A 22624-nucleotide genomic window follows, 5' to 3' on the forward strand; every position below is an offset into this window, starting at 1 on the left:
GTGAGTAGTAGCCTGGACAGAGGGGAGGCTGTGGATGTAGTGTTTCTAGATATTGCAAAGGTTATTGATACTGTCCCTCATAGATGATTAATAAGTAAAGTAAGGTCTATATGCTTGGAAAGAATAGTTTGTAATTGGATTGAAAACTGGCTGAAGGACCATGTCCAGAGTGTTGTGGTCAATGATTCCTATTCAGAATGGTCCCAGGTTATAAGTGGTGTACCCCAAGTTTCAGTGCTGGGCCCTTTATTATTAAATTTATTTATTGATGATATTGAGGACAGGATTAATAACACCATATCTATTTTTTCAGATGACACTAAGCTGTTTAGAATGGTATGGTCTATGGAAGATGTCCACAAACTACAAGCTGACTTGAACACTCTGAGTGATTGGGCATCAACTTGGCAAATGAGGTTCAATGTGGACTAATGTAAAGTTATGCATCTTGGTAGTAATAATCTCTGTGCTTCATATGTCCTATGTGATGTAGCACTGGGAAAGTCACTTATAGAGAAGGATTTGGGTTTCCTTGTGGATGGTAGATTCAATTACAGCACACAATTTCAATCAGCTGCTTCTAAGGCCACCAGGATATTGTCATGCATTAAACGAGGCATGGACTCGCGGGGCAGGGATGTAATACTACCACTTTACAAAGCGCTGGTGCGGCCTCATCTGGAATATGCAATCCAGTTCTGGGAACCAGTACATAGAAAGGATGCACTGCAGCTGCAAAAAGTACAGAGGAGAGCGACTACAATGCTAAGGGGCATGGAAGGTCTTAGTTATGAAAAAAAGATTAAAATAATTGAATTTATTTAGTCTTGAGAAGAGACGTCTAAGGGGGGGACTTGATTAACCTATACAAGTATATAAATGGGCCATACAAAAAATACAGCGAAAAGCTGTTCCATGTAAAATGTGCTCAAAAGACAAAGGGGTACTGCCTCTGAAGGTTGAAGAAAAAGTTCAGTCTCCAGAAGCGTCAAAGCTTCTTTAAAGTAAGAACTGTGTATATGTGGAATAGACTTCCTCAGGACGTGGTCACAGCAGGAACAGTGGCCAGTTTCAAAAAGGGTTTAGATGAATTCTTAAAAGTAAAAAACATAAATGCTTATGAAAACGTGTAGAAATCTGAGTCACACTTCCTTCTGGGATTCGCGTCCCCACCTATCCCTTGGTTGAACTTGATGGACATTTGTCTTTTTTCAACCGCATTAGCTATGTAACTGTAACTATGTAAGTCCTTATGCGTGAAGATACAGAACTTCTTGTCTTTGATTTGTATCCACAGATTATGGATATATACAGTATATATTATATTTTAATTTTTTTATATATATATTTTTTCAGCATTGAACACAATATTTGATTAATACACTGGCTGGGTTACAATTTCAAGTATAACAGCAGCAACGAAAACAGGTTTACAGTAGAATATTTCTTGAGCTATTGTACTGCAATAAATAGTGTCTTGAAGGGAAAAAGCATTTGAATAAGTAAATGATTTCTTGGTGACATTAGTATTTTTAAAGCGTTACATTCAATACCAAACAGTCCTGTCCTCCCTGTTTCTTAATATATGTATTGCAGTATGGCAAAAGATATGCGATTAAGTACCCTGGTGAGCTGTTGAAGGCAGCATTTCTATGCATATTTCATTACCTATTCTATTGACTTTTACCCAGTGTCTCAAGATAGGTATAGCATTGCTCACATCTTTTGAATATAGCTTAGTTATTTGATATGAATTACCCTCAAATACAAAGACAAATTTCTATGCTAAGAACATTTCTATAAATAACATACATTTTATTAGCAGCACTAGAATACACCTGGATGAAATTCTCTAAGCTTCAAGCCTGAATTTACTTGTCTATAAAGCTACTGTGTGGGAGAACCTTGCAGTAGCATTTAATAGATACAGGTATAATAAAACCAACAAGCTATTTTTTTCTTCTGCTTTTCTCATCTGCTTCCCTCACTGTTCACAACAAAATTGAACTACGAACTGTAAAATGTTGTCAGCAGAAAGTTTGCATAGATTCTATAGACAGAAGACATTTCCATTAAGGTTGATATGCGAGGAGGAATCATTATGGGGGAATGCATAAAGAGCAAAAAATTTAACATTGTGGATGTTGTATTTATCACGATTTGCAATAGGAATGCTTTATATAGAAAGGTTTAACAATTGCATGCATTGGAATGTGATTTTCTTTTTGTACGGTGTATTGCTTACATTAATTGCTTGAATTACATAGCTATATTCTTGAACATTTTTGTAAGCAATGTATACAATAGATAGTAAACCAACAGAATGGCATCATATTGTCTTAAAGGGCTTAGAAACTTTAACCTCCTACATTTTTATTTTCTGTCATTGTGTAACATAATTAAATTGGTTTTAACCCCTCAAGTACCAGGCCCATTATCGTTTATGCATTTTTGTTTTTCCCTCCCAACTTTCCAATAATCATACCTTTTTAAATTTTTATGTTCATATAGTCTTATGAGGACTTCATTTTTGTGGAATAGGTTGTAATTTTTAATGGCACCATTTATTAATCCATGTCTTGTATTGGAAAACAGAAAAAAAATATTTGCAGGGTTAAATTGAAAAAACACACATTTCCAACATTCCTTTTGTTTGTTTTTTATATTACGGTGTTCACTGTGTGCTAAAAATGGCATGACACCCTTGTGGCTTAATGCAATTACAGTAATAACAATTGTGTATCTTTTTTTTGTTTACTACTTTAGAAAAAATCTAAATTTTATTTGCATCGTCATTTTCTAACAGCCATAAGTTTTTTATTTTATTTTATCTACAAAACTGCATGGCGACTTGATTTTTTGCGAGACAAACTGTAGTCATTATTGGTACCATATTTGGAGTACATACAACTTTTTGATCACTGTGATTCAATTTTTTGGGAGAATAAGGTGGCTAGAGTTGAGCGGACACCTGGATGTTCGGGTTCGACGGGTTCGGCCAAACTTGACCCCGAATCCCATTGTAGTCAATGGGGACCCAAACTTTTGAGCACTAAAATGGCTGTAAAAAATGTCATGGAAAGGGCTAGAGCAGTGGTGGCGAACCTATGGCACGGGTGCCAGAGGGGGCACTCGGAGCCCTATCTGTGGGCACTCGCACCCTGGAAAAAGTCTATGGTGTACAAATATGCCTTCGACTATACCCTGCCATTCATCAGAACAGGGCGCTCTATGAACAGCACAGGCAGCGCACTGAATGTAGGCAGGCTATTATAGCTAAATGATAAAGTACATGGAAGATATGCTATATTGGACTGTAGTATTCAGGTTAAATTGCCGTGTTGGCACTTTACGATAAATAATGGGTTTTGGGTTGCAGTTTGGGAACTCGGTCTCTAAAAGGTTTGCCATCACTGGGCTAGAGGGCTGCAAATAGAGTCAAAATGTGGTTAAGAGCATGGCAAGTGCTCTGCAAACAAATGTGGATAGGGAAATGACTTAATACATAAAAATAAAAAATAATAATCTTGATCTAGGAGGACCAGGTCCATATGGAGTAGGAGGTTGAGGAGGCGGTGGATGTGGCGGTGTTGGTGGAAGCGGTGGTGGAGGAGGAGGTAGCCTACACTGGTTTTTGGTTTTAAATTTTATTTTTAAAATTAGGGTACACCCCGGGGCGGAGCTTGACCGCGGACTGGATGGCAGCCTGAGAGAGCTCTCTCCTGCCACGTACTTGCATTAACGTTGATCCAGCTGGATAAATCGCCTAATTATGGGCAAAATAGGAAGATACCAGCCGAGGGAAGGTGAAGGACTTAGCAGACCGCAAATGAATCAAGCTGCAGTCACGAAACTCTTCACTAAAAGACATACCAGTTCTCCCGCTACTCTGACCAAGAAGGCGCCGGAGCCCGCCGAGCAGAGGGAATCTGAGGAGGAGCGTCACTCGAGTAGCGATGAGGAGCGAACACCGAATGAGACGCTTACAGCAGCGGTGCTCAAGAAAACCTTGACCCAGGCGTTGAGACCGGTGAGAGACGACTTGGCAGTCATAAAAACAGACTTACATGCACTTGGGTTCCGGACGGAAGCCCTTGAGACGACATGCTCGGAACTCACCGCTCACGCCTCCGGATTAGCTGCCAGAACAGAGCAACTTGAGGCCCATGTTAATACAGCGTTTACATTGATCGAAGATCAAGAGAACAGGAGCCGCCGCAAGAATATTAGAATAAAGGGGCTACCTGAATCCTGGGCCGGGGAAGCGCTCCCCAAGGTGGCGCACGAAATTTTCACTGGTCTCTTGGGACAGGACTGGGCAGATGGGATCACAATAGAGCGTATACACAGGGCTCTCAGATCGAAGCCTAAGCCGAGTGACCCGCCACGAGATGTAATATGTGGTCTGCTATCCTATGTAGAAACATCTGCAATTCTCCGCTCGGCCAGGGAGAAATCTCCGATTGAATATGAGGGAACTGAGGTTTCCCTATACCAAGATATAGCTCCGTCTACTCTGCAGAAGCGCAGAATGCTGAGACCGTTACTAGACAAGCTGAGGGAAAAGAACTTACAATATGCATGGCTATTCCCTTTCGGGATCTCGATTATGAAGAATGATAGAAGAATCATCATTAAGACCCCAGCTGACCTGGATGCCGCGTGGCCTACTTTGGACATTGATCCTATAGAGATACCGTCATGGGCGCCTGCGGCTGATCTGGTTCGTTTACCTCCCCTGCCGTGTATGGAGGAATGGCAGACCTTCTCTCGTCCGAAGCCTCAGCGTCTGAAAAGACCGTCTGCTGCCAACAATTCGCCTCATCGCTGAATTCTGATAGTACCAACGTTGGACTTTTCTTCAGCCATGACTGCGAGGGTCAATTGAATTCTGGTTGACCCTGCAGTTTCTTCGGTTAGGCTTGCCGTGAGCGGGACTGTTTTGTTCTTCACCGCTATGGTTTACCTGTTGAGGAGCGTCTCCTCTCCTCATTGATAAGGTTCTTCCTTTCCAGTTAGTCTGCACCTTGCAAGAATGTCTACTTTGACCCTTATTGTTTCCCCCTCTCTCCCTTTTCTCTCTCTATCCCCAGCACCCTCCCCTCCCCCATCTCTTCTTTCTGTCAATGTAGATCAGCACTAGATGGCCCAATGGTTTCTTCACCACATGAAGCGCGTGGTAAGCTGATTACTGCTTTTAAGCTACTTGTCTTTTACTGTGATTAGGTAAGCCACCTCAATTGTATTGAGTGCACTGTGAATGTGGCTTATGCTGTTTCATCTTCTTCATCTCTACTGGAGCGCTAGATGGAGGAGGTGAAACATCGTGCGCACTATAGAACAGTAAGAATACCAGTTATCCGTCTTGTGTTCCCACTCTCCCCGCCTCCTAGAAGCGGCCATGTTGAGATATTGAATTGCTTAGGGAATAGTAATTTACAGTTCAATCACAGTGAATCGTAATGTTTCAATACCTGATATGTTGGCTTGTAATAGGTTGATATATTAATGTACGGAATTATAGTTGGGGTGACTTTTGAATCTGCGGCGAAGCGCTGTTTCACTAATCCATATCTGCTAGTATGTTAGTCTCAAATATTCTGGCTCTACTGTTCTCCTCACCCTCTCTTCCCTCTCCCCCCCCCCCCCTCCTTGGGTCAAGATGTTGATAGATCTAAGGTATGACATATCTGGCGATAGTTTGAATATGTTATGTATAACGTTATATGCTTGTACACCACAGGTCAAGACTTGTTCACATTTTGAACAGTATCTCTCAACCCCACACCTGAGTTACTAGCTCACCCTATATTAGGCTTCAAGGTTTTGAAGTTTATTCTTACTCAGAAACACATTTCTACTTGTTTGCTCTTCTTTTCTCTTTTCTCTTTTTTTCTTTTTCTGTTTTCTCTTATTTTTTCACCCTACTGTTTACCTTTTTCTTTCCTCCTCTCCCTACCCTTCTCCCACGTGACATTGTGCCTCTGAAATATGTGCGATATCAGGTGCGCATCCTTTAATGTGAGGGGCCTAAATACCCCGAATAAGCGACATCACGTGCTGGACATGCTCAAGAAACTACGTGCCTCCATTCTCTTTTTACAAGAGACCCATTTTAAGAAACATAAAATACCGAAACTGCCTTCCAAACAGTTTGCTAACTGGTACCACTCATGCCACACTTCTTCAGCTTCCAAGGGAGTCTCCATAGCTGTACACAAATCTATTCCTATTAAGATACTGCAACAATACACGGACCTAGAAGGGAGAATATTGTATCTAAGAGCCCAAGTATATACTACCAAGTTTACCTTGGCTAATATTTATGCACCTAATTATGCTCAAGTGCCTTGGCTCTTAGATGCCTTAGATAGACTCAAGTTGTTCGCGGACGGTCCGATTATTCTGGGAGGAGATTTGAATGTTACACTAGATCCCTCACTTGACTCCTCGACTTCTAGGTCGAGTGTCTCTAGACGGGCTTTAGCAAAGTTGAGGTCTAAATTGTCTGAACTTTTCCTTACAGATGTCTGGCGGCTGCAGAACCCCTCTGCTCGGGACTACTCATACTTTTCCCAGGTACACAACTCGCATCAGAGGTTGGATTATTTGTTGGTCCAGGCCTCCCTTTTGCCGAGAGTGACAGATACAGGTATATCGATCATTACAATATCAGACCATGCGCCAGTTCACTTATCATTAACCCTCACGAATAGCTCTCACACGACGTGGAGATGGCGGCTCAATGAGCAGATATTAGAAAATGAGGAAGCACACTCAGATATACAATCTCAACTTTCAGTTTTCTTTGAACAGAACAAACACTCTGGCCCCAAATTTCCGATAGTATGGGAATCGCACAAAGCGTTTGTTAGGGGTCTCTTCATTTCTTGGGGGTCCAAGATCAAGAAAGATAGGCAAAGGGTTATTGATGAGATGCTGAGCCAGATCACTATTTTAGAAAAAGAACACAAAAGCTCTAGCTCGCTGGCTACACAGGGGAAACTTCGAGTGTTAAGGGAAAAGCTCCTCACTTACTTACAAAACAAATCGGCCAAAGCTTATTTGCACTTCAGGCATAAGCTGTATGCTCATGGCAATAAGGGAGGGAAGCTCATGTCCACATTGCTCAAAAAGAAAAAGCTAAACAGCACATTCACGGGATCAGAAATCCTGCGGGGATAATCACATCATCTTTACCTGAGATGGCCGAGGCGTTCCAGGCATTTTATTCGTCTCTATATAATTTAGATAGGACGGGCGTTGTGTCTAACTCGGCAGAGAGGCAGGCCTTGATTGACAGTTTTCTAAGGGATATTTCTCTACCGCAATTAGATCAGGCCATGATCAACACACTAACTGCCCCCATCACACAACAGGAAGTATCTGAGGTCCTCGCCTCCTTCCCCCGGGGAAGAGCCCGGGTCCAGATGGTCTTCCCCTGCTTTACTATAAGAAATTCCAGGAGGTGCTTTTGCCCCATCTCGTAGACCACTGCTCCGCGTTATTTAGAGGTGATCCTCTACCGAAGCAGTCCCAGGAGGCACACATTACTCTCATAGCCAAGGAGGGGAAAGACCCGACAGAGTGTGGAAGTTATAGACCCATCTCTCTTTTGAATCTGGACTTGAAAATATGGGCCAAGCTCTTGTCCTTAAGGATAAAGAAACTCCTGCCTCATCTGATAGGTGAGGAGCAGTCGGGCTTTGTACCGGGGAGGGAGGGGAGGACCAACACGATTAAACTGCTTACAGCAATACATCAGGCACACGTGGAGAGCAAGTCATTGGTCCTTCTCGGGGTAGACGCCGAGAAGGCCTTTGATAGAGTTAACTGGCACTTCATGCGCTCTACTCTTGAGAAGTTTGGCTTCCCCATTGCTATTATTGATGCAATCTTTTCATTGTATTCCCGCCCGTCGGCCTCTCTTTTGGTCAACGATCATTTGTCTAGCCCCTTCGATATAACAAACGGTACCAGGCAGGGTTGCCCTCTCTCCCCCACTCTTTTTGTTTTGGTGATGGAAACCTTACTTCAGAAAGTGAGACAGGAACCGCATATTAGTGGCGTTGCTACGCCAGGGGGAGAGTTGAAAATGCTGGCTTTTGCGGATGACCTACTGTTTCTGTTATCCAACCCTGAGAGAGGGTTGCCCTGCCTAAACAAACTGTTTGATTGCTTTGGGGAGGTCTCAAACTTTAAAGTGAATACTACAAAATCTGAGTTATTGAATATCTCCTTAGCAAAACATAGAATCTTGCAGCTTAGAAAGGAATCGTCTTTTTCTTGGGCCCAAACCTCTCTTAAGTACTTGGGAGTGAATATCCCTTCACCCATAACCAAAATTTATGATGCGAACTTCCGTCCACTCCTAGATGAGATTCAAAAAATCCTGATAGATTATGATATTCCTCTGATATCGTGGATAGGCAGGAAGAATGTCATCCAGACATATGTACTTCCGAAGGTCCTTTACAAATTACAGATGCTCCCAATCGCATTACCACAATTCTTCTTTACAAAGCTGAAATCGCTTTTCTCTCGTTACTTGTGGAAACAGAAGCGTCCGAGACTGGCACATGTCCTCCTCACCAGACCTGTAAACAAAGGTGGATTAGGACTGCCAGATGTTAGCACAATTTATTCAGCAATCCAACTGAGGAGATGGTTCAATCTGACTACCTTCTCTGCACAGGATTGTGTTTCTGGTTGGTCGAGGGAGGCATATAGGGGTAATTTACTAAAGGATATGTGGCTCTCCTCTCACAAGAAGCGTATGATGTATAACTCATCAGATAGTAATTTGCTTTACAAGGGTGCCTCAAACGTGTGGTCATTAATGTCAACTGAGCTGGCGCCTGGAATATCACCATTGTTGCCTTCTAGTCTGATACCTGTAGTCATTGGAAAGGAATCTTTGACTTTCCAACCTATGTGGGATCAGCTGGCTCATATCTCCGTTACTAATCTATTCCCGAGTGGAGGGGTTCCCAGCCGTTCGGATCTCGAGACATTTATACCGAACTTTAAGCTTACGTTTTTGCACATTTCACATTTTAATAGTTGTTGTGCAGTTTTCTTGCAGGCTAACTACCCCTTTAGGGCTCCCACCGACTTTGAAAAAGAGTTACTGACACCAGCAGTTAGACTGAACAAGTTGTCTAAGTGGTTAACCATTGTGAGGAGTGTGAAACACTTGAGTGACCCTGGGTTTGTAGCCTCCTGGGAAAAGGAACTGGGTATTTCTCTCACTGAGCCGGAAATTAAACAGATTCTTCAGCACTCCCATGGTCACTCAAGGTGTATACGTCTCCAAGAGTCTCATTATAAAGTACTTACTCGCTGGTACAAGACTCCGGAGTTTCTGAAATTACACGGATTAGCCCCTACAGATCGATGTTGGAGATGCAATGTGCAAGTTGGCTCACATACTCATATCTGGTGGAGTTGTTCAGTTATCCGTCCATTTTGGTACGAACTGGAGAATATAATCAAGGTAGTTGTAGGGAAGAGCCTTGAGCTGACTCCGGCAGTGGTTTTACTTGGTTGCTCGTCGAAGGACGTATGTCAATCCTCTGCATCTTTAGTAACCTATCTTCTCGCTGCAGCGAAGTCCTTGGTACCCTTGAAATGGCTGAGTGTAGATCCGCCCACCATCAAAGAATGGTGTGGGAAGGTACATCAAATTTGCAGATTCGAAGAGATGTCCAGCAGGTCATGTCGTGCTCACCACAAATTTCTTCGAATCTGGAGTCCTTGGCTATCTTCACCTTTATTGTAAGGATTCACAGGGTAGCCTACTTCCTGACTGATTTGCTTGTCTTGTGATGTCGTTCTTTGAGGCAGTATCCCCCCCCCCCTTCCTTTTCCCCGTCCCCCTCCTCTCTTTCTTCTTCTTTCTTTTCGTTGGTCTTCCTTTCTCTCTGTTCCTTCCTTTTCTACTCTTTATAGTCTTTATTTACTTATATTCTTTATGGTTTATTGTTTTTTTTACCTTCTCTGACTTCCGCCAATCTTATTTAATGGCAGATTTCTGTCAAAGGTTAGAGAATACAGCTATACATCAGGAAATTGTACTCCCTAGTATGATGTAATACTAGTATTGAATTATTTTCTGATTCATGTAACTCATCCATGTCTGTCATACGTCCCTTGTGGGACACTGTAATGCCTTTTGTATATGCCATGGATGTCAATCTGTCTTTATGTTTAATAAAAACAAAGTTGACAAAAAAAAATTAGGGTACACCCCAAAACATTGGGAAATATAACCTGTGATAACCCCCTCCAGTCATGCTAAACACACGTTCAGACAATACACTGGCTGCAGAGCAGGCCAGCACCTCCAAGGGGTAAAGGGCAAGCTCAAGCCATGTGCCCAATTTGGAGACCCAGAAGTTGCAGGGGCTGACCTCTGTCAGTCAGTTCGTGTAGGCGTGTGCACACTTAGTGCCCCACCATGTTGCACGTCCCTGTGATGTTTACGATCCAATTTGATATCTGCTTTTGATGTTCTTTTATGCGCCTACCATGGTGATTACAGGTGGCGGGGAATAAGGGTTCCAGGCCGGAGAGGGAGCGTGAGAAAAAGAGACCAAATTTAAGGGAGGATCCATTTTTTCAAATTTAAAATTAGAGTTGAAATATGAGAGAAATGATTAAAGCATAAAAGTGTGACAAGTTTAAGCATTGAATGTAAGGATGTGGTACGCATTAATTACTGAATAATTTATAAAATTTTATTCCCTGTCACCTATGCATAGCAGGTGTTTATTCACGTGTAAAATTGTATAATGTCAATCCAAGAATGTAACAGAAAAATTATTGAAATTTATTAAGCTGTCAACTAGGTAGAGGAGGGTATATTACACCCAAAAATTGGTGAATTTCACCAAAAAATGTAACTGACAATTTTTTTTTTTTTTTTTCCGGTCTACTAAGTATAGGAGTGGTACATCACACCCAAAAATTTGTACATTTCACCAGAATATATATCACTGACAATTTTTTTTTTAACCTGTCTACTAGGTATAGCAGTGTTACTATACACCCAGAAATTTGTTAATTTCGCCAGAAAATGTAACTAACAATTTTATTTTATACTAGGTATAGCAGTGGTACTATACACCCAAAAATTGGTGAATTTCACCCGAAAATGTAAATGACAAAGTAGTGAAATGCTATAAAATAAAACGCGTACAAATAAAGAAAAAACATTGGAGGTGGAGGACCATATGGAGTAGGAGTTTGAGGAGGTGGTGGATGTAGCGGTGTAGATGGAAGCAGCGTTGGAGGAGGACGAGGTAGCCAACACTGGTTTTTGGTTTTAATTATTATTATTATTTTTTAATTAGGTTAAACTTCAAAAGAGTGTGAAATATCCAAAATACAAGATTGAGCAATTAGCGCTGCAGTATAACAGTGGCTGGTTAAGGCTGGTATACATGTCTATTCTGCACAAGGTACGGGCAAGTCCTGAGGGATCCATGCCTGGTTCATTTTATTGAACGTTAGCTTGTCTACATTGGCTGTGGACAGGCGGCTACGCTTGTCTGTGATGACGCCCCCTGCCGTGATAAACACACGTTCAGATCATACACCGGCTTCAGGGCAGACCAGCACCTCCAAGTGGAGACCCAGAAGTTGAAGGGGGCGGAACCCTCATTCAGTACATGTAGGCGTGTGCACACATACTGCTCCACCATGTTGGTGAAATGCTGCCTCCTGATAAGACGTTCCATATCAGCTGGTGGTGCTGGTTGTTGTGGCGTGCTGACAAAGCCTTTCCACATTTTGGCCATGCTAACCATGCCTTCTGAGGTGCTGGCCCCAGCCCCAGCTGCGTTGGCAACCTCTTTCTCCTCCTCTGCTTTTGCCTTGTGCTTCCACTGTTCCCCACTGTCAGGTGGGAATACCACCAGCAGCGCGTCTAACAGCGTGCGCTCGTACTCTCGCATCTTGCGATCACGCTCCAGTGACGGAATTAAGGATGGTACATTGTCCTTGTAACAGCGATCCAGCAGCGTGGCTACCCAGTTATCAGCACAAGTTGGAATGTGGGCAACTCGGCTGTCGTTGCGGAGACACTGCAGCATGTAATCGTTCATGTGTGCCAGGCTGCCCAGAGGCAACGAAAAGCTGTCCTCTGTGGGAGGTGTATTGTCTGTGTCCTCTGTATCCCCCCAGCCACACACCAGTAATGGCCATTAGCTGGTCTGGGTGCCACCCTGCTGTGAACATGTTTCCCCCTCCTCCATCTCCTCATCCCCATCCTCCACCTACTCATCCTCCAGAACTGTGGCCTGGCTGGACAATTGTGTACATTAGGTTTTTGGGTGCGGGAACTGACCCTCGGAGCCACTTGGGAATGATTGGCTGGAAACCCTACAAAATTATTCCTCTTCCTCCTCCTGTGCCACATCCTTTTCCATCATCGCCAGGAGCTTTTTTACAAGGAGGCATAGAAGTGGGATAGTAACGCTGAGAACAGCGTTATCGGCACTGGCCATGTTGGTGGAGTACTCGAAACAGCGCAACAAGGAACACAGGTCTCACATGGAGGCCCAGTCATTGGCGGTGAAGTGGTGCTGTTCCGCCGAGCAACTCACCCGTGCGTGCTGCAGCTGAAACTCCACTATTGCCTGCTGCTGCTTGCACAGTCTGGCCAGCTGGTGCAAGGTGGAGTTCCACCTTGTGGGCACGTCGCATATGAGGCGGTGAGCGGGAAGGCTGAAGTTACGCTGCAGTGCTGACAGGCGAGCAGCAGCAGGGTGAGAAAGCGCGCACAGACGGCCTGCACTTTATGCAGGAGCTCTGACATATCGAGGTCATTTTTAAGGAATCTCTGCACCACCAAATTCAGCGAATGCGCCTGGCAAGGGATATGCGTCAAACCGGCTAGTCCAAGAGCTGCTATGAGATTTTGCCCATTATCGCAAACCACCAGGCCGGGCTTGAGGCTGACTGGCACAAACCACTCATCGGTCTGTTGTTAAAGGCCCGTCCACAGCTCCTGCGCGGTGTGGGGTTTGTCAAACAGATACATTTTAAAACTGCCTGCTGTCGTTTACCCCTTGCTGTGCTGAAGTTGGTGGTGAAGGTGTTATGCTGACCTGATGTGGAGCTGGTAGAGGATGAGGAAACAGAGTAGGAGGAGGAAGCAAAAGGAGGCAAACTGAAGAGTCCTGCAATCCTCCGCCTCAGGTCCAGCCGCCACTGGATTTACCCAGTGTGCTGTTATGGAGATATATAACGGCCCTGACCGTGCTTACTGGTCCACGCATCCATAGTCAGGTGCACCATGCCACAGATGGTGTTGTACAGTGCACACCTGATTTTGTCCCCTACTTGGTTGTGAAGGGAAGGGATGGCTCGCCTTAAAAAAGTTGTCGTGTCGGCACGACGTACTGTGGGACAGCCACCGCCATAATGCCTTTAAAACTATCCGTCTCCACCAGACTGACAGCATTTCAAAGGCCAGTAATATAGAAATGCTGGCATTCATGGCTAGGGATCGCAGGTAGGTAGAGGGGTACTTTCTCTTCCTCTCCAGCGTTTGGGATATGGAGAGCTGAACGCTTCTGTGGGACATTGTGGAGATACTTGGTGACCCAGGTGTTGGTGTTGCTGGCAGATCCTCTGTTTGCGGGGTGGCAGGTAGCACTGTCACTCCAGAGGTGGATGAAAAGGCTGCAACAGAAGAGGAAGCAGGAGGAGCCAGAGACCTTTCTTGATTTTTGAGGTGTCTACTTCACTGCTCCTCATGCTTTGCACTTAAAGGGAACCTGTCATGTGGATATTTGATTATAATCTAACTAATTATATGCAATCATTAACTACTAAAAAGTACCTTAGATGTATTCACTTACTGGTGTGACAGATGGTTACCTCATAATATACACACAAAGATGCCACATGCCGCATGCTAATGAGCTGATTTGAGTCCAGCGTGATGTCATTGAGTCCAGCCTATATTTAATTCAGAGCTATAGCTACTCCCCTGCCCACCTGCTGCTGATTCATATGGAAAATAACTGTCATTCGGCAGCAGGTGGGTGGGGAGAGTCAGGAGCTCATGAATATTCATGACTCATCATTATCAGCTGGAGCTTTTCAATACAAGATGTTGGCAGATTGACTGGGTCAATTAAAGAAAGTGACCCAACATTTTGCTAAGCAAATCAGTCACTTATTTATGTTGCCCTTAGTTAGGACACCATAAAACTTGCGACAGGTTCTCTTTAAATGCCTGGTCATGCAGGTTGTGCTCAGGTTGAGAACGTTTATGCCTCACTTCAGGCTCTGATTGCACAGCGTGCAAACCACTTGTGTCTTGTTGTCAGCACATTGAAGAACTGCCACGCCAATGAACTCCTTGGAGCTGACTTTGGTATGCTCAGTCCCTTGCTGCAGTGGGCAGTAGGAGGCATATTGTCTAGAGGACAGCCGCTCCGCTTTTGCACCCTGCTCCCTCTTCTGATGTGCTGGTGGCTCTGTACGACCACCGCCTCTTCCTCCGAACTACATAGGTCACTCGCATGACCTTGATTCCATGTGGGGTTGAGGACCTCATCGTCCTCCACATCATCTTCCACCTAGTCTTCACCCCCGACTTCCTTGTCGGTCTGTACACTTTCGAAAGCCCCAGCAGTTGGCACCTCTGTTTTGCCATCATCCGAGACGTGCTGCGATGGTCCTCCCACGTACTCATCTTGAAAGATAAGTGGTTGGGCATTGGTACACTCAATCTCTTCCACTTCTGGGGCAGGGCTAGGTGGATGGCCCTGGGAAACTCTGCTAACAGAGTCATTAAAAAGCAGAAGAGACTGCTGCATGACTTGGGGCTCAGACTGCTTGGCTGATTTGCAAGGGGGTGAGGTGAAAGACTGATGGACATCGGATGCAGGTGCCAACTGTGGTCTTTCAGTAGGAAACTGGGTGGGAGACAATGTGAAAGAACTGGATCCACTGTCAGCAACCCAATCTACTATCGCCTGTACTTGTTCAGGCCTCACCATTCGTAGAGCAGCTTTAGGCCCGACCAAATACCGCTGCAAGTTTTGTCGCCTATTTTCACCTGAGGAAGGGGTTTCACTTGTGCATGTAGCTAGCAAAGATTGACCACGTGCTCTCCCTGCAACAGGAGCTCCACCAGCAGCACCACGACCTGGGCCACGTCCCTTATTTGACACTCTCCTCATATTTTTCAAATGTAGGATCTTGCCCTAAATGGGTGTTTAATTAATAGAAGAATAGAACAACAGTATGTAAAGGGGGGATCTCACACTGTCTGAACCAGTGTAGGCCTAAATTAAATATTTCTTTGCACGAAATTGCTGTATTTCAAATGACTGTATTTCAAATCCCTGAATCAAACCCCTGTATGTAGAGGGAGTATCTCACACGGTCTGAACCAGTGTAGGCCTTAATTCAATATCTCTTTGCCCAAAATGGCTGTATTTCAAATACCGGAATCAAACCCCTGTATGAAGAGGGAGTATCTCACAGGGCCTGAACCAGTGTAAGCCTAAATTAAATATTTCTTTGCCCAAAATTGCTTTATTACAAATGGCTGTATTTCAAATCCCTGAATAAAACCCCTGTATGTAAAGGAGGTATCTCCCACAGTCTGAACCAGTGTATGCCTAACTTTTATATTTCTTTTCCCAAAATGGCTGTATTTCAAATGGCTGTATTTCAAATCCCTGAATCAAACCCTTTTATGTAGAGGGAGCATCTCACAGGGCCTGAACCAGTGTAGGCCTGAAGTAAATATAACTTTGCCTAAAATGGCTGTATTTCAAATGTTTTATCTCAAATCCCTGAATCAAACCCCTGTATGTAGAGAGATTATCTCACAGGGCCTGAACCAGTGTAGGCCTGAAGTAAATATTTATTTGCCCAAAATGGGTGTATTTCAAATGGCTGTATTTCATATCCCTGAATAAATCCCCTGTATGTAGAGGGAGTATCTCACACGGTTTGAACCAGTGTAGGCCTGATTTCAGTATTCCTTTGCCCAAAATGGCTGTATTTCAAATGGCTGTATTTCAAATCCCTGAATCAAACCCCTGTATATAGAGGGAGTATCTCACAGGGCCTGAACCAGTGTAGGCCTGAATTAAATATTTCTTTGCACAAAATGGCTATATTTCAAATGGCTGTATTTCAAATCCCTGAATCAAACCCCTGTATGCAGAGGGAGTATCTCACAGGGCCTGAACCAGTGTAGGCCTGAAGTAAATATTTCTTTGCCCAAAATGGCTATATTTCAAATGGCTGTATTTCAAATCCCTGAATCAAACCCCTGTATGTAGAGGGTGTATCTCACACGGCCTGAACCAGTTTAGTCCTGAATTCAATATTGGTGCACCAAATGGCGGTATTTAAAATCTCTGAATGTAACCCAAATGTATTAAGGGTGTATCTCACAATGACATCTGCATCAAAAGCTGCCAACTAAATTTTTTTGTGCCCAAATTGCTGAATTTGACAACAGTATATAAGCCTGTAATTTCACACCTGCTGATGCTGCAAGGCCTGAAAATAGTGTTTTTTGTATAAAAAAAGTGTGTTTTTCAAACCCTAGAAAATGATGGGTGTATTTCTAGCTTAAATTGTACACTGAATAATCAAGATGTTATTGATTGCTAAAAAAGTGTTTCTTTGGTAACAGAATATGAAAGCTGTATATATTAAACTTTAATTTATCACTTGCAGGTCAGGAAAATACTGTTTTTTGAAAAATAAAAGTGTGTTTTTCAAACCCCTGAAAATGATTGGTGTATTTCTAGCTTAAATTGCACACTGACCAATCAAGATGTTGTAGATTGCACAAAAAAAATTGTGATTTGAAATGTCCCAAATGCTCAGATGCAGTATGGTGCACTGAGCTTGCATAAAATGGCCGCTCCCGCCACCCACCTAACTAACAGGATTATAAAAGTTTTTTTTTTTTTGGGTCAATGGCCTCAGGGCAGGATGAAACGATTATGCTCTGCACCCACACAACTATTTCTCTGTAGATCGCTGAGTTAGATTCTCTCCTATTCTCTCCCTGAAATCACAAGTCCAGCAGCATCCTCTCCCTACACTTGTAACAGCAGAGTGACATGCAGTGCTACGTGACTCAAGCTTATATAGAGCCTGGGTCACATGCTGCTCTGGCCAATCACAGCCATGCCATTCGTAGCCATGCCATTAGTAGGCATGGCTGTAATGGCTTCTAAGGTCAGACAGTTAACCGCTTGTTGATTGACTGCCGTGCAGCCTTTCAAAAAGCGGCAAGAAAGCACCGAACCCAAACTTTTACGGAAATGTTCGGGTTCGGGACCGGGGTCCACTTTACAGTTCGGGTTCGCTGAACCCTAGTAACCAATTGGAGACCCACAATTTCACTGTGAGAGCTACGATCGGAAAGCAGAGGGAGCCACATCCCTCCACCTAACCTCACACATGCTGTGATCACTATTAAACATGGCATTTGAGGGGTTTAATGACCAGTTTCGGGCACCATCCACAATCCTAGTAATTGCGGCCAGGTGCCTGTTGTATTATACATAGAGAAAAACTCTTGAGAACCACTTGTATGCTTTAAGTGCAGTACTTTATTGCATAGGCTGTTTTCCAGTTCACAAAAATTTTTTGGGCATATAGCCTTCCTCAGAACGCTGGATGAGCCGATTGTGCTGGTATAGTAATATGGACTAAGGTCCGAGATTTGGGGGCTCAGTAGCCTGGAGTGCGCTTGTGAGATGTAGGCTGCTGCCAAAATACAGGGCAGCAGCCTACATCTCACAAGCACGCCTCAGGTCCTACCAGTGCTGCTGTCTGAGAGTGAGCTGTTCAAAAGAACACCCCTGTGTCCTTCCAGGTCCTGCGCCGGATGGAGGACAGAGAGTGTGAAAACGGGACTGTCCTGCCTAAAACCGGACCTCTGGCCACCCTAGGGGCAGGCTGCTACGGAGGTCACAGTTAAGGGAACGGTCCGCTATGGAGGTCAGTGTTAAGTGGCAGCTTGCTGTAGAGGCCAATATTAAGGGGACGCGGTGTTGTGGAAATCACTGTTAAGGACATGGGGTACTGTGTAGGTCACTAATAAAGGGGTGGCCGCTGTGGAGGTCACTGTTAAGGGGGCGGGATGCTGTCCAGGTCACTGTTAAAGGGGCACATAGTAAAGTTGAGGCACACAGTTTTCAGTGTTACAATTTCAAAAGGATTTATTCATTCAAATCATATAGTAGTTCATCCATTTGCCAAATATTTGTATTAGTGAGTTTGAACAGTATTCTTAGACCGGACGTTTCGGTCACATAGAGTCACGAGGGTGTCAAGAACCACGGCTGATTCCGTTATACCCGGGGTCAGGAAGTCGCAGCGGTTGGCTGCGCGCTCTATGTAGTAAGATAGTGCTGTTTCCTTATGGTAGCTTTCTGGGTTGCTTTGCAACCCTTTTTGGCTCACTCAGGGATCCGTAACTCCTTCTCCTCAGCTGTTCCTTGTCCAGCACTCCCAACCTCCTTATATTCCCCTCTCACACTTCTCTGGTTGCCAGATATAGAGCTTCCTGCCTGGACTTCTATACTGACCCACTGGAGCTGTGTTGCTGCGTTCTCTGGTTGTTGGTCCAGAACGTTACCCTCCGGATCCCTGTTGGACCTTTGTGGTCTGCTGTGGTCGCCCACCTGGGTTTATGTGTTTGTCTGTATTGTCTGTCCTCTCCCTGGTGTTTTTCTTCTTAGTGTCAGTGGTGCGGACTAGCGATCCCACCGGCCCGTTCACTATCTAGGGCTCATTTTAGGGAAAGCCAGGGTTTAGGCACGTGATCGCCGCACGGGTGAGGAACCCGTCTAGGGACGTCAGGTGCCAGCCGCAAGGTGAGTCAGGGGTCACCACCTTTCCCTCTCCCTTGGGCAGGGCTTTCCCTTTTCCCTCCCTGTGCGTGAGGCCGGTCATTACACATAGGACCTTCATCTGTGGTCACATTTGTATCTGTTCTGACGGGTATGGAGGCTTGTGGGGCGCCCCACAAGAATACTGTTCATACTCACTAATACAAATATTGGGCAAATGATGAAACTACTATATGATTTGAATGAATAAATCCTTTTGAAATTGCAACACTGAAAACTGTGTGCCTCAACTCTACTACGTGTATACTGGCTGCTTGCAGCCCTTAGTTGGCACCAGAACCTATTAAGTAGAGTGCGGTTCTCCATCTTCTCAAAATACTGTTATAGGGGCAGGCTGCTGTAGAGGTCACTGATAAGCGAGCGGGATGCTGTGAAGGTCACTGTTAAAGGGACGGGCACAATGAAGGTCTTTGTTAAGGGGACATAGAACTGTGGAGGTCACAGTTAAGGGGGTGTTCAGCTATGGAGGTGAGTGCTAAGGGGCAGGGTGCTGTAGAGGTCACTGTGAAGGGGGCGGAGCTCTGTAGAGATTGCTCTTAACGGGCAGGTTATTGTGGAAATCACTGTTAACGAGACAGAGTACTATGGCAGTCACTAAGAAATGGGTGGGCGCTGTGAAGGTCACTGTTAAAGGGGAGGGCACTGTGGATGTTACAGATAAGGGGGCAGGCCGCTGTGGAGGTCACTGTTGAAGGGGCGGGGTACTGTAAATGTCACTGTTATTGTGGATAATGTCGATATCTTTTGACTAGGGATGAGCGAACTCGAACTGTATAGTTCGGGTTCGTACCGAATTTTGGGGTGTCCGTGACACGGACCCGAACCCGGACATTTTCGTAAAAGTCCGGGTTCGGGTTCGGTGTTCGTCGCTTTCTTGGCGCTTTTGTGACGCTTTCTTGGCGCTTTTTGAAAGGCTGCAAAGCAGCCAATCAACAAGCGTCATACTACTTGCCCCAAGAGGCCATCACAGCCATGCCTACTATTGGCATGGCTGTGATTGGCCAGAGCACCATGTGACCCAGCCTCTATTTAAGCTGGAGTCACATAGCGCCGCCCGTCACTCTGCTCTGATTAGCGTAGGGAGAGGTTGCGGCTGCGACAGTAGGGCGAGATTAGGCAGATTAACTCCTCCAAAGGACTTGATTAACTGATCGATCTGCAGCTGTGGATCATTGAGCTGCTGATCCTCAATTGCTCACTGTTTTTAGGCTGCCCAGACCGTTTGTCAGTCACATTTTTCTGGGGTGATCGGCGGCCATTTTGTGTCTTGTGGTGCGCCAGCACAAGCTGCGACCAAGTGCATTTAACCCTCAATGGTGTGGTTGTTTTTTGGCTAAAGCCTACATCAGGGTGAAGCTGTCACACCAAGTGCATTTAACCAGCAATAGTCTGTTCATTTTTTGGCCATATACAAAATCAGGGGCAAGCTGCGCCTGTCACCAAGTGCATTTAACCCTCAATGGTGTGGTTGTTTTTTGGCTAAAGCCTACATCAGGGTGAAGCTGTCACACCAAGTGCATTTAACCAGCAATAGTCTGTTCATTTTTTGGCCATATACAAAATCAGGGGCAAGCTGCGCCTGTCACCAAGTGCATTTAACCCTCAATGGTGTGGTTGTTTTTTGGCTAAAGCCTACATCAGGGTGAAGCTGTCACACCAAGTGCATTTAACCAGCAATAGTCTGTTCATTTTTTGGCCATATACAAAATCAGGGGCAAGCTGCGCCTGTCACCAAGTGCATTTAACCCTCAATGGTGTGGTTGTTTTTTGGCTAAAGCCTACATCAGGGTGAAGCTGTCACACCAAGTGCATTTAACCAGCAATAGTCTGTTCATTTTTTGGCCATATACAAAATCAGGGGCAAGCTGCGCCTGTCACCAAGTGCATTTAACCCTCAATGGTGTGGTTGTTTTCTGGCTAAAGCCTACATCAGGGTGAAGCTGTCACACCAAGTGCATTTAACCAGCAATAGTCTGTTTATTTTTTGGCCATATACTACATCAGGGGCAAGCTGCGCCCGTCACCAAGTGCATTTAACCCTCAGTAGTGTGGTTGGTCAAGCTGTGACACCAAGTGCATTTAACCAGCAATAGTCTGTTCATTTTTTGGCCATATACTACATCAGGGGCAAGCTGCGCCCGTCACCAAGTGCATTTAACCAGCAATAGTGTGGTTATTTTTTGGCCATATCCCAGTCTAATTCTGTCACTAAATCCATACCGGTCACCCAGCGCCTAAATACTAGGCCTCAAATTTATATCCCGCTAAATCTCTCGTTACCGCTGTCCTGTTGTAGCTGGGAAAGTTATTTAGTGTCCGTCAAAGCACATTTTTTGTTCTGGGTTGAAGTACAATTCCCAATTTAGCAATTTCATAATTTAGTGGTTTCTGCTATATCAGAGCTATTTGAAATCTATCCCTAAAAGGGTATATAATATTCAAGGTGCACATTGGGTCATTCAGAATAACTTCACACACACCCGCTACTGTGTATTTTCAAGTCTAATTCTGTCACTAAACCCATACCTGTCACCCAGCGCCTAAATACTAGGCCTCAAATTTATATCCTGCTAAATCTCTCGTTACCGCTGTCCTGTTGTAGCTGGGAAAGTTATTTAGTGTCCGTCAAAGCACATTTTTTGTTCTGGGTTGAAGTACAATTCCCAATTTAGCAATTTCATAATTTAGTGGTTTCTGCTATATCAGAGCTATTTGAAATCTATCCCTAAAAGGGTATATAATATTCAAGGTGCACATTGGGTCATTCAGAATAACTTCACACACACCCGCTACTGTGTATTTCCAAGTCTAATTCTGTCACTAAACCCATACCTGTCACCCAGCGCCTAAATACTAGGCCTCAAATTTATATCCTGCTAAATCTCTCGTTACCGCTGTCCTGTTGTAGCTGGGAAAGTTATTTAGTGTCCGTCAAAGCACATTTTTTGTTCTGGGTTGAAGTACAATTCCCAATTTAGCAATTTCATAATTTAGTGGTTTCTGCTATATCAGAGCTATTTGAAATCTATCCCTAAAAGGGTATATAATATTCAAGGTGCACATTGGGTCATTCAGAATAACTTCACACACACCCGCTACTGTGTATTTCCAAGTCTAATTCTGTCACTAAACCCATACCTGTCACCCAGCGCCTAAATACTAGGCCTCAAATTTATATCCTGCTAAATCTCTCGTTACCGCTGTCCTGTTGTAGCTGGGAAAGTTATTTAGTGTCCGTCAAAGCACATTTTTTGTTCTGGGTTAAAGTACAATTCCCAATTTAGCAATTTCATAATTTAGTGGTTTCTGCTATATCAGAGCTATTTGAAATCTATCCCTAAAAGGGTATATAATATTCAAGGTGCACATTGGGTCATTCAGAATAACTTCACACACACCCGCTACTGTGTATTTCCAAGTCTAATTCTGTCACTAAACCCATACCTGTCACCCAGCGCCTAAATACTAGGCCTCAAATTTATATCCTGCTAAATCTCTCGTTACCGCTGTCCTGTTGTAGCTGGGAAGTTATTTAGTGTCCGTCAAAGCACATTTTTTGTTCTGGGTTGAAGTACAATTCCCAATTTAGCAATTTCATAATTTAGTGGTTTCTGCTATATCAGAGCTATTTGAAATCTATCCCTAAAAGGGTATATAATATTCAAGGTGCACATTGGGTCATTCAGAATAACTTCACACACACCCGCTACTGT

The sequence above is a fragment of the Bufo gargarizans genome, chromosome 4 (genome assembly GCF_014858855.1).
Source record: "Bufo gargarizans isolate SCDJY-AF-19 chromosome 4, ASM1485885v1, whole genome shotgun sequence".
In the NCBI taxonomy this organism is placed as follows: domain Eukaryota; kingdom Metazoa; phylum Chordata; class Amphibia; order Anura; family Bufonidae; genus Bufo; species Bufo gargarizans.